Consider the following 12,162-nt stretch of genomic DNA (forward strand, 5'->3'; position numbering starts at 1 on the left):
GGCTGAGGCAGGAGGATCACAAGTCTGAGGCCAGCCTCAGCAATTTAGTGAGGCCCTAAGCAACTAAGCAAGACTCTGTCTTAAAATAAAAAATAAATAGGGTTGGGGATGTGGCTCGGTGGTCAAGCACCCCTGAGGTTTAATCCCTGGTACCAAAATGAATAAATAAATAAATCTTTATAATGTGTTTGATTTATATCCAAGTGAAATAGGTTACAAAACAGAATGGTCCCATTTGGCGTATATACACTAAATCATACATTATGTGAAAATGTCTGGAAGAAAAATATTTCAAAATATTTACCTGCCCTAAAAAGTGATATTAAGAATAATGTTTCCCCTATTTCTTTGTTTTATCTTCACTTTTTTGTTTTTTTGTCATTAAATTTATAACAGCAATATAAATATCATTTAACAAGCACTTACTCTGTGCCAATCACCCATCAAGCGCTTTGTTTCTTTAGTGAATCCTTGTAACAATTCAGGAACACAGGTACTACAGATTGAGAAACTCTATTCCGAACATCTAAATCTGGAATGTTCCCAAATTCAAAACTCTTTGAGAGTTGACATGGCACTCAAAAGATTTTGGATTTTGGATTTTCAGATTAGGGATTAGGGTAAAGTATATGCAAATACTGCAAAATCTGGAAAGAAAAAAACAAAACACCTTTTGGTCTGAAGCATTGTTTTTTCAGGCATGATGGTTTTAGTTGAAAGTGACAAAACACTCAACTCAAACTGGCTTAAGCAAAGAAAAAGGATTAATTAGCTAATATCGATGGAAAACCAGGATCAACTTCATGCAGGAGCCCAAGAGTTGTCCCCGACCTGAGGATTCTCTCGGCTCCATCTCCTCTGGGGCAGCTCTGCTCTTGGGCATCCAGCCCCATTTGGGAGTGGGGTGGCTCTGAAGGGCTCTGCTCACCTCCTCAGAGCCACAAGGCCAGGGGCGAGATGAGCTCCAAGTGAAAGCCCAGAGAGTCACTCTTTTGGATAACTTTTGGTTCTCCCACAGCCAAAATAAAATCAGAGTCATGGTACTGAACAGAGGATAAAATAAAGCCATCTGCCACAATTATCACTTGCAACTTGCTAGTGAGGACACTGGAGTTCAGAAATGGAAACTAATTCGTTCAAAATCAAACTATAAGGTGGCCAGGATTCGAACCTGCATTGTCTAACTCCAACGACATAAATTTATTAACTGCATGACTCTGTTTCCTGTGGTTACTTGTATAGTATTTTGATTCATTTTGGAACAAAATAGAACCATAAACCCCTGTCCGTGGGTCGGTGGTGCCTAACTGGAGTTAGGGTATCCCTGAGACTCCACGCCCAGCACCCCCACCAAGATGGTGGCAGCCCACAGGCACTTGACAAGACTCAGATTGTCCCTCCATCAAGACAAGGTGTCAAGAGCAGCCGTGACACCAGCAAATGGCAAGCGCAGCTAGAAGAAGAGAGGGAGCTCCAAACACAGTTCATGATAATAACAGCTATTTATTGGTGGCTGATCATGGGTCAGGCCCTGTGCTACGGCCTCCTCACAGCCGCCTGGGGAGGTGGGTGCAGTTGCTGGCTGTGTTACAGATGAGGGGACTGCAGCAGAGAGGTGAAGTTCCTCGTCAAGGTCACTCAGTGGAGCAGGGCTGAGCTTGAGGTCTGATTCCCTTAATCACAGCTTCTAATGCCCGCATGGTAGCTCATCCCTGCAGACGAGGGAATGCTGGTGGCACCTGCAGAGACCAGAAAGTGGATGTGTGGAGAGCATAGCTCCCAGAATTAAAGGCCTGAGGATGGCAGATGTCCTCCGGCTAATGTCCTCTCTGCCTTCTCCTGGCATTTGCCGGGGAAGGGTTACACAATCAGAGCTAAGAAACAGTGCTCTGTCTCCAGAGCTGCCGAATATTCTTCCTGCTGTAATTTCAGTCTTGATCTTGAGTTTATAATTATTTTATACGGTGAAGGATAACATCACTGGTGAAACTAAATCCACACCCTAAGTAGACACTTAGGCTTAAAGGGATGCTCAATTGGGAAAATGTTCATGATATATTGTTAGTGATCTTCTTAAGAATGCAAACTGCCGATTAAATATATATACATGTATATATCATGATCCAAATGTTTTTTTGAAAAGACTAGCCCTATATAAGGAAAACCAAAGGAATGAACAAAACGACTAACTCTCAGAGTTGGTATTATGGTTATTTTTAGTTTTTTTTATCTTTTATTTTTATTTATTTATTTTGTGCTGCGGATTGAACTCGGGGCCTTAGTGCTTACAAGGCAAGCACTCTACCAACTGAGCTATCTCCCCAGCCCCTATTTTTATATTCTTATTTTTATTTATTTATATTGTATATACTTTCTAAATTTTCTATAATGAAGTACATTATGCTCATAATTTAAAATTCATTGTATTTTTTGCTGCAGTGTTGCATTGCCTGTCATCCCAGTGACTCGGGAGGCTGAGACAGCAGGATCAAGAGTTCAAAGCCAGCCTCAGCAATGGCAAGGCGCTAAGCAACTCAGTGAGACCCTCTCTCTAAATAAAATACAAAACAACAGGGCCGGGGATGTGGCTCAGTGGTTGAGTGTCCCTGAGTTCAATCCCTGGTACCCGCCCCCCAAAAAAAAGTCGTAATTTTTTTACAAAGGTTTCTGAGTCTAAGAAGCATAAGGCTTCCATTACCATCTCAACCTCTGTTTTCCTTCTGACTTTCCTCTTCCTCTATTTGTTTTTTCAGTCAACAAATAAGCACTGAGTTCTGCTGGGCTGGGCCTCTGATCAGAGTGGATCAGATACAGATCCCCTTGAGGAGCTCTTTGTGCAGTGGGTGGATAGACAGACAGACAGACACGGTTTAAAACCTCTGTTGTCTGCCCAGGCACGAGTGGCCCACTAGATGTGAGCCCTGTGAGGTCAGGACCCCAGGGTCATCTCTGTATCCCAGTACCTGGGATATATGACTTCAAATCCCAGCTTATTTGACTCCAGCTTCCCCTCCTGCAAAACATGAAGGTAATACTTACCTCACAGGGTTGTTTGCAAACTTGATTAACATGTAGAAAGTCCTTTATACAATACCTGGAAATATACTAGACTCTTGTGACACAGTGGAAATAATGGATTTTGAGTTGGGTAGATTGGGCTGGGGTGTAGCTCAGAGGTAGAGTTGCTTGTCTCACATGTGCATGGCCCTGCGTTTGATCTTCAGCAACACACACACACACACACACACACACACACACACACACACCAAAAAAAAAAAAAAAAAAAATTGGGGTAGGTTATGATGATGTACAAAGTCTGAGTTCAGCCCTCCTCTGTACACATCTGGAGTTTGACTAGAAGGAAATTTGGTTTATAATTTGAAGAAGAGTGTCTACATTATTCTCACTTTTCATCTAAAAAGTACAGAAGCATTTATTAACTTTAAAATGGACTTACGTACAAACCAAAAACTCAAAGCAGTACAAATTAGAGGAAGGGTATAGGTAGAAGAACAGAAAGACTATACATAATATTCCTTGTTTTTAGAAGCTGCTTGGAGACCAGGTACATAGTTTAAATATCATAAAATGATGTAAAGTGTTGGAAAAGAAATTCTAAATATTGAGTTTTTTATTTTGGTGGCAATGGGTACTGAATTCAGGACCCTGCACATGTTGGGCAAGCGCTGTACCACTGAGCTATATCTCCAGCCCAAGAAATTAAAAAAAAAAAAGCTGACTTCTGGAAAGTTGGGGCCACAGCCCCATAGAGAAGAATTACTCCAAGTGACTGAACACAGGAATTTTGACTCAGCTGCAAGAGAAAAAAAAAAAAAGTTAATAGCATTGGTGTGCTGCAGCCTGAATGTTTTGTCAGTCCCATTAAAATCCATGTTGGAAGCTAATCTTCAACCTGGTGTCAAGAGGTGGGGCCTTTAAGAGGGACCAGGTCAGGAGGGCTCCATCCTCATGAATCGACGGGCTTCTACAGAAGCCTCAGTGAGCATGGTTGTCCTTCGCCCTTCCACCACGAGAACATGAAGTTACAAGTCCCTGCCTTGGAAGCAGAGCCTGCATGTGCCTCACTAGACAACAAACCTGTTGCTGCCTTGCTCTTGAACTTCCAAGCCCCCAAAACTGTGAACAATAAACTTCTGTTGCTTTCAAATTAGCCAATCTATGGTATTTTGTTAGAGCAGCCCCAATGGACCAGGAGACAGTGGGTTGGTATTTTCTCGGCCTGCTGTCCGTCTTAAGTGACTCCCAGCAAATGAGTGTCTTATAGTCATTTCCCATAAGACAAAGGACACACACATGTAAGTGAGGCAAAAATACTGTAGTCCTGAAGTGTTGATATGAACTCACGATTTTTAAAAATAAATGAATATGCTTATTTTTTGAGCAGTTTTAGGTTTACAGAAAAATTGAGCATAAAGTACATTTCCATATACTCCTTTACCTGCCTGTCCCTACTGTTAACTTCTTGCATCCATAAACTTGTTACACTTCATGAGCCAATATTGATACACTGTTGTTAACTGAAGTTCGAATTCACCTTAGTGTTCATCTTGTCTTCTTTATTCTATGGGTTTTGACAAATATATAATGATACGTATCCACCTTATATGCTAGTGACTCCTTATCCATGGGATACATTCCAAGAACCCCACTGGGTACCTGAAACTCCAGCCAGTACTGAAATATGTACATATAGGTACATAAATATATTATTTCCCTATACGCATGTGTATGATCAAGTTTAATTAAAATAGAACAAACATAACAATAGACTGTAATAAAAGTGATGTGAATGTGGTCTCTCAAAATATCCTACTGTGCTGTGCTCACCCTTGTGATGATGTGAGATGAAACAACGCCTAGTGATGAGATGAAGCGGGGTGGCTGAGGTCGGCATTGTGACAATACTCCAGCACAAGCACTGCAAAGCCATGACAGGCAATCTGATAATCACCATGCTACTAGGTGACTAACCAGAGGGTAGCATATACAGCATGGATACACTGGCCCCAGGGTGATTTACGTACTGAGCACAAAATTGCTCGGAATGGAATACTACTTAAAACTTAGGAGTTGTTTATTTGAAGAAGTTTCCTTTTCATATTTTTGGACTATAGCTGACTATGGATAACTGAAACTAGGAAAAATAAACTATGGGTAGAGAATAGTTTCATTGCTCTATTGCATGAAGAATAGTTTCATTGCTCTAAAAATCCCATGCTCCACCAAATAGATGGATAAACCCTCCTTCATCCCACCCAACACCCAACAATCACTGATCTTTTTACTCACTGATTTTGCCTTTTCTAAAATATCATGTAATTAGAATCATACTGATAGACTTCTTTCACCTAGCAATATGCACTTAAGGTCATTTCTTTTTATAGCTGAATAATATTCCACTGTATGGGTATACCACAGTTTGTTACCACTGACCTGTTGAAGGACATCTGGATTGCTTCCCATTTTTGGCAATCATGACTCATGATGTAGTTCATCTTTTAAAAAAAATTTGTTTTTTTAAATTTCCGGCCAGGCACCGTGGCATACATCTATGATCCCAGGGAGGGTGAGACAGGAGGGTCACAAGTTCAAGGTCAGCCTCAGCAGCTTAGACCTGTTCAAGATTAAAAAAAAGAAGGAGGAGGAGGAGGAGGAGGAGAAGAAGAAGAAGAGGAGGAGGAGGAGGAGGAGGAGGAGGAGGAGGAGGAAGAAAGAAAGAAAGAAAGAAAGAAAGAAAGAAAGAAAGAAAGAAAGAAAGAAAGAAAGAAAGAAAGAAAGAAAGAAAGAAAGAAAGAAAGAAAGAAAGAAAGAAAGAAAGAAAGAAAAATTAAAAGGGTTGGGGATGCAGTTCAGTAACAGAGCACTCCTGGGTTGGAACCCCAATGCCGGAGTAGACAATGCAATTCCTGCTCTCCTCAAGGAAGATGCCCAGAAACAATGACCAACCCAATAGCAGAAAGCATTGCTTAAACCTAGACTGTGGTCTCTAAACCCGTTCCTCAGTCAAAGAAGCCAAGGCTCTTTTGAGAAATGCTGATTTCTTGTCTGGAGCTGAAATGTATAAGATCTGTCTGGAGCAACTTGCTATTCCAGAAACAAAGAAGCCAGCAGAGCCTACTGGGGCCAAAGGCCTCAGAAGGCAACCCAGAGGAGTCCTCTCTGGCCCAGGGGAACACTTGAATGTCATGAGGATCACAGGGGGTTTGCCAGGTGTGGTGTGCTTGTAATCCCAGCAGCTCAGAAGGCTGAGGCAGGAGGATTGCAAGTTTAAAGCCGGTCTCAGCTACTTAGTGAGGCCTGAGGCAACATAGCCTGTCTCAAAATAAAAAGGGCTGGGGATGTGACTCAGTAGGTGAGCACCTCTGGGTTCAATTCCTGGCACCAAAAGAAAAAAAGTGTTAATAAGGACACATTGCCCTTTTTTCAAGCAGTCTAGCTAATAAATGAAAAAGAAAGATGGAATCAGGGCAGTGGGGTTGTGTAATCCCGAGTGAAATAACGAGGCTCAGCAACGAACATCAGCAACAGCTACCTTCACATGCACACAGACAGCAAGACGTTATGAGCTCCTGACGGAAAGACTCCGCACCTCCTGTGAAGAATCGTTGCCAAAAATTGAACCTGAATCTGATCAAGTTTCTAGATCTAATTACAGGAAATACAGAGGCATACGAACATGTTAAAGGACCCCACAGGAATACAGGCAGCGAGATCCAGGTTGGCAGAACGCTGCAGGACAAACAATTGGGTTTCTCCAACAAATGAACGGCAGGGGCCGGGGTGGGGAGACCCCAACCTCCGCAGAGGCTGGAGAATCCACGGGCCTCCGCAGAAGACGCCCAACAGTTCGTGAAACAGACAGGGAAACATAAGCCTCGGGTAGGTCTGATGATGACCTTTCCAGGTGTGATAATGATACCATGGCTATTTTCTTTTTAATTTCCTTATCTTTTTAAAAATATATTTCAAAATCATCATAGATGAGATGTTATAGTGGGATTTGGGTTAAAATAATCTGTTGGGAGCAGGGGACGTAGCTCCGTGGTAGAGCACTTGCCTGGCATGTAGGAGGCCCCGGGTTCCTTCCCTGGCACTGCAAAAAAAAAAAAAAAAAAAATCTATTGGGATAAGAGTATTGGCGTTCCAAGATATAGATAAAACCAGATTGTACATGAGTTAAAATTGTTGGAGCCGGGTGATGGGTACGTCATTCTACTTTTATACAAGTTTGAAATTTTCCATAATTAAAAAAAATAAAAATAAACCTTGGGCTGGGAGTACAGCTGGTGGTAGAGTACTTGCATAGCATGCACGAGGACCCAGCTTCAATCCCCAGCACCACAAAAATGCAAATAAACGTATAAATAAAAGCTTTGGAAAGCTCCTTTGGCAGCTCAGGATGGGCTTTGTGCTTCTGATGTTTTCTGTTGTCACCTCTCGGTGTCAAAAGTCGCTTGAGTGGCATTCTCCTCCTCCACACTCCTTTTTCCAAGTACCCGCTGGTGAGTGAGTTCTAAACTGCCTGGGCAGGGCAAGGAGGGGCCACGTGCCGCCACCTCCTGTGTCAGCCTGCATCCTGGGAAGGACCCCCACTAAGAGGGAGCCCAAACAGGGACAGCCCACGTGGCAGGCTGGAGGCAGGGAGGCTGTAAACCACCCAGGCAGGCTTCTGTCTGGGTCATGTGCAGCACTGGGACCTTTGCAGCCAGCAAAGATCAGATCACTGTCCACGGATGAACGCAGTCAGGAGGAGCCTGGCCTCTGAGAGGCGTAGGTTCAAATTCCAGATCCACCAGCTGGTCCCTCTTGGGCCTGTGCTTCCACTTGCGTGAGCCTCAGCTCCCTATCTGTAGCCCGGACACAGCAGTGGCACCTTCCTCTTAAGGCTGTTGTGAGGCTCAGAGACACTGTAGAGCGCCGGGCCGACCCAGCACAGAGCGCACACCGTCGACGTTCCGTTGCTGCCGGAATACAAAGTGGGGAAGTTTCCCCCAAGTTATTCCTGGATCTGATGTCTCACTCCTTCTTCATACTTCCTGGGTTCCTCCTGGAGACTGTAAGGAGACAGAAGGTGAAGAAGGCAGGTAACCCCCTCTCACCCTGAAGAGAGATGCCAGAGGCTAAGGATATGGAAGAGGTCGGCTGGGTCTAGCTGGGACGGGAAGGCAGGCTTCCGGGAGGAGGTGACATTTGCACAGGAAGGATGAACAGGGGGAAGCGAGGAGAGGAGAGTGGCTAGAGCTTTCCAGGCTGGGGAGCAGCCGGTTCCAAGCCGCCCAAAAAGCTGAAATGAGGCCAACAGGCTTGGCGAGCCCCATGGAGAGCGAAGGGAGGGAGGCGGAGATGAGGCCGGGGGAGGCCATTTGGAGAAGCCTGGACTTGGAGGCTTCTGCTGGGTTTGGAGAAGCCCAGACTGCCAAGCTCTTCCAGGGAGAAAAACTCTGCTGGGCAAGATCGTGTGGTCTGGAGCAGAGGTGGAGGCCGGGACCCAGAGGTGGAATTTCTTGGCTTTTCTGCACACTGGCAACAGTTGCAGCGATGCCCGGATTCCGCGGAGCTCCACAACAGGCCACCACACCCACCTCGAAGGCGGCTGACGGTGGAGGGCAGCAGCTCTGCGGCTCAGAGACATGGACAAGGCTTTTGCTGTCTGATGATGGGCCCAGTGACAGCTACTCGTAGGATTCCACGGGATCGCTGATGTCAGAGGCGTCACCTAGGACTGGGCATAGCAAGTCCCCAGTAAAGGGTGCTCATTATTACTGTTATTGTTCGCAGCCCGTCCCAACTCCAGGCACCGCTGTGCCTGTTGGTTGCTGGACTGATTCCGGGACAGACACCCCGCCAAGCCCTGGGGCTGGGGTACCGCGCTTCTTTGCATACATGTGCATCTTGCGTTCACAGGAGCCCCTCCTTCCGCAGAGGGTCCAGCGGGGTTGCTCGGGGGACACATTCCAGAAAGAATAACTCTGTGTAACATGAAACCCTGAATCTGGAAACACAACCTCTATGGGAAATTGGGGGATAAGGTCTGCTCTGCGGACCGCCCAGCCTCATTCCATACAAAAGGGATATTGAAACCCAAGGGCCTCGTCACTTGGCCTCCGGCCTATGGTCTCACCCCTCACTGCAGCCACAGAGATCTTCCTAGAAAACAAACTTGACTGCCCAAGTGCACGTTCCTCACCCTGACCTCCAGTGCCCTGTGGCCAGACTCCTGCCTGTACCTGCAGCCACACTGCAGCCTTGGGATGACCCAGCCACACAGACCTGCGGTGGATCCAGTTCTTTCCTGCCTCAGAACCTTTGCACATCCCTCTACTAGGGCACTGACAATTCTTCCAGATTCAAAAGACCATAGGCTTGCTGAACCCCCAAATAGCAATAGAAAGTAGTAAAACCATCCCCACTTTCCAGATGAGAAAACTGAGGCCATGGGAACTACCAAGTGGCTCCTGCAACTTGGCCACAAGCCAGGCCAGCCAGATCCCAGAATCTTTGCGACCCAAGAGGAAGCGCCTGGCCATTGCTCCACGAGAGGAGTGTAGAGGTGGTCCAGCTAAGGGGACTGAGCAAAGGACAAGAGTGGAGCCAAGGTAGCACAAATCGAAGGCAGGGAAGACATCCTCGGTTCATTGAAAATCCAGCTTAGCAGGCAGGGGTTGTGGCTCAGTGGCAGAGCGGTTGCCTATCATGTGTGATGCCCTGGGTTCCATCCTCAGCACCACATATAAATAAATAAATAAATAGATAAATAAAATAAATAAATAAATTAAATAAATAAAATAAAGGTCCACCAACAACTAAAAAAATTTTTTAAAAATCTCTTTTAAAAATCCAACTTAGCCACTCAGAAACTTGTAGGCTAAGGCAGGATGTCTACCTCTCCAAACCTCAGTTTCTTCATCTGTAAAATGGGGCTAACTACCTACCTCACAGGCACATTTTGAGTATTCAGGAATGACATCTATAAAGTGGTAGACACTCAGCAATGGCATGATGCCACCGTCCCTTGATGCATCTGGGGAGGCCACACCAGTTCAGACCAGCCCAGCCCAGACTCGCATCCCCCCAGGCAGCCAGGGCCTGGGAACCATCCCTGCCCTGCTTTCTGTTTGGGGTTTTGTGTTTCCCAGCGTTTCCTTTGGAAAAAGTCCAGCTTCCTCCCTGCTGGAAGGAGGCAGGAGGGGACTGTTCACGCCTGGGCCTGGATGCCCAGGGGAGTCATGTGGGGAAGTGACAAGAGCCAGGGGTTTGGAGTTAGGCCAATTGGGTTCAAATGCAGAATCTGACTCTCACAGTGCTGTGTGACCCTGGGCAAGTGACTTCACCTCTCTGAGGTGTTTCTTTCCTCACCTGTTACAAGGTCTCATGATCTTTACCTCAGAGGGTACTTGATGCTGATGGAGGGACTAAGATGAGAGAAGATTCCAGAAGCACTTCCCCAGTGAACATACAATGATTCCACTTGGGGACAAATTAAAGATCAGGAAAGTAGCCATAGGTTTAGAGCAAGCATTACCAACACAAAGGTCCCCGGGCAGGACACAGGAACAGGAAGGGTAACCAGCCTGGGTTAAGGTGGAGCAGAGGGGCATGATTCTGCTCTAGGATATCTGTACCCTGCTGGAAATGAAAGTCCAAACTCATCAGAGCCCTGATTATTCAGGAGAGAATTTCAGCTTTTCATGCAAAATTCCATGATTGAAGTATAGGAAGGCGTTCAGACGAAAAAATTCAAAACCAGGCAAAACTCATGTCTACTGACCGAAACCAGGATAGTGGTTTCCTTGGAGGAGAGAGCCGGTAGTGCCTGGGAGGGGAGCCGAAAACATTTCTCTTAATCTGGGGCTTGGTGATGTGGGTGGGTCCCCTTTATAATATTCAGTTTTGTGCACTTTTATATATGCATATTATACATTAAAATGTAATTATTTTAAAACAAACAAAGACTGCAGAACTAGGAGACAGTGTGAGTCTAACCGAACACACCTGTGGGCTGCATCCTGGAGCACCAGCAGATACCAGAGACAGGGCATGGTGCTCTCAGCCCCTCACGAACCTGGCTGGCTCCTCGCTCTTGGGGGCAGGTGTACATGGGCCATCCCCCTCCTCCCCAAGCACAGGGAAGGAATGCCATTCTGGCCTGCCCAGGGAGAGGGCTGGAGACTCCACCTCCTGACTCCCACCAGACATGCTGAGCTCACGTTGAAAGAAACAGGCATACTCCGCCATTTCAATGAGATGATACCCCCCAAAAGCCTCACCTTTATCTATTAATTCCACTTTATGAATACCCAGTGGACATTAAAAGGCAAGCCTTGTTCTGTTCCAGATTGGGATTCTACGAAGCCTGACTCCAGCCCTGAGCACCCCATGCCACAAACCCAAGGGCTGCACACGAGACGTACAGCACCCCAGGAACCCAAGAGCACCTGCTCTCCGAGGGGTGGTGGTCTGCAGTGGTGCCCAGCTCCACCCCTGTGCCTGATCCCGAGGGCTGTGGGCCCCTCTTTTCTGAAGCTGCACCCACCTCTCCATCAGGCAGCACCAGCCAAAACAAATGCATGTCAGATACATTTATTTGCACAGACACTCATAAAAACTTTACTAGACACCAAATAATTACAGGAAGGGGTGAACCTCCAACCCCGCCTTGCCGCAGCTTTTTGAAGTGGATTTAAGATAAAGATCAAATAGGACGGGCACTGGCCCCATTCACACCCAGCCCCACCCCCCCGCCCCGCCCCAGCTATGGACCCTTGGGGTGGAGACAAATGAATGCTCTGGTTTTTGTGAATTTGTGTCCAATTCATATAAAATGTCTTTCTGTGAGTTATTCTTAGAGTTCTAAGGGCTTTTATGGCTCCAAATACAGTCCTTGGCTTCTCTTTGTTCTGGCTCAGGTCCTGGGTCAGGGAAGCCCCTGGTTCTAGATGGTTTGCTGAAATAACCCAGCCCATCCATTTGGCAAGAAATCCATCGATTCTTGAGGAAAGAGCCTGCTAAAAATAACGATAAGTGACACTTTGAGAGTCCCACATTGTGCTTTCAAGGCGATGGGCTGAAGCCCCTCATGCTAATCTTTCCAAGAGAATGAGAGCAGCTGCCCTGGAGCCTGGGCCCCAGGCTCCAGGGTGG

The sequence above is a fragment of the Sciurus vulgaris genome (genome assembly GCF_902686455.1).
Source record: "Sciurus vulgaris genome assembly, chromosome: 15".
In the NCBI taxonomy this organism is placed as follows: Eukaryota; Metazoa; Chordata; class Mammalia; order Rodentia; family Sciuridae; genus Sciurus; species Sciurus vulgaris.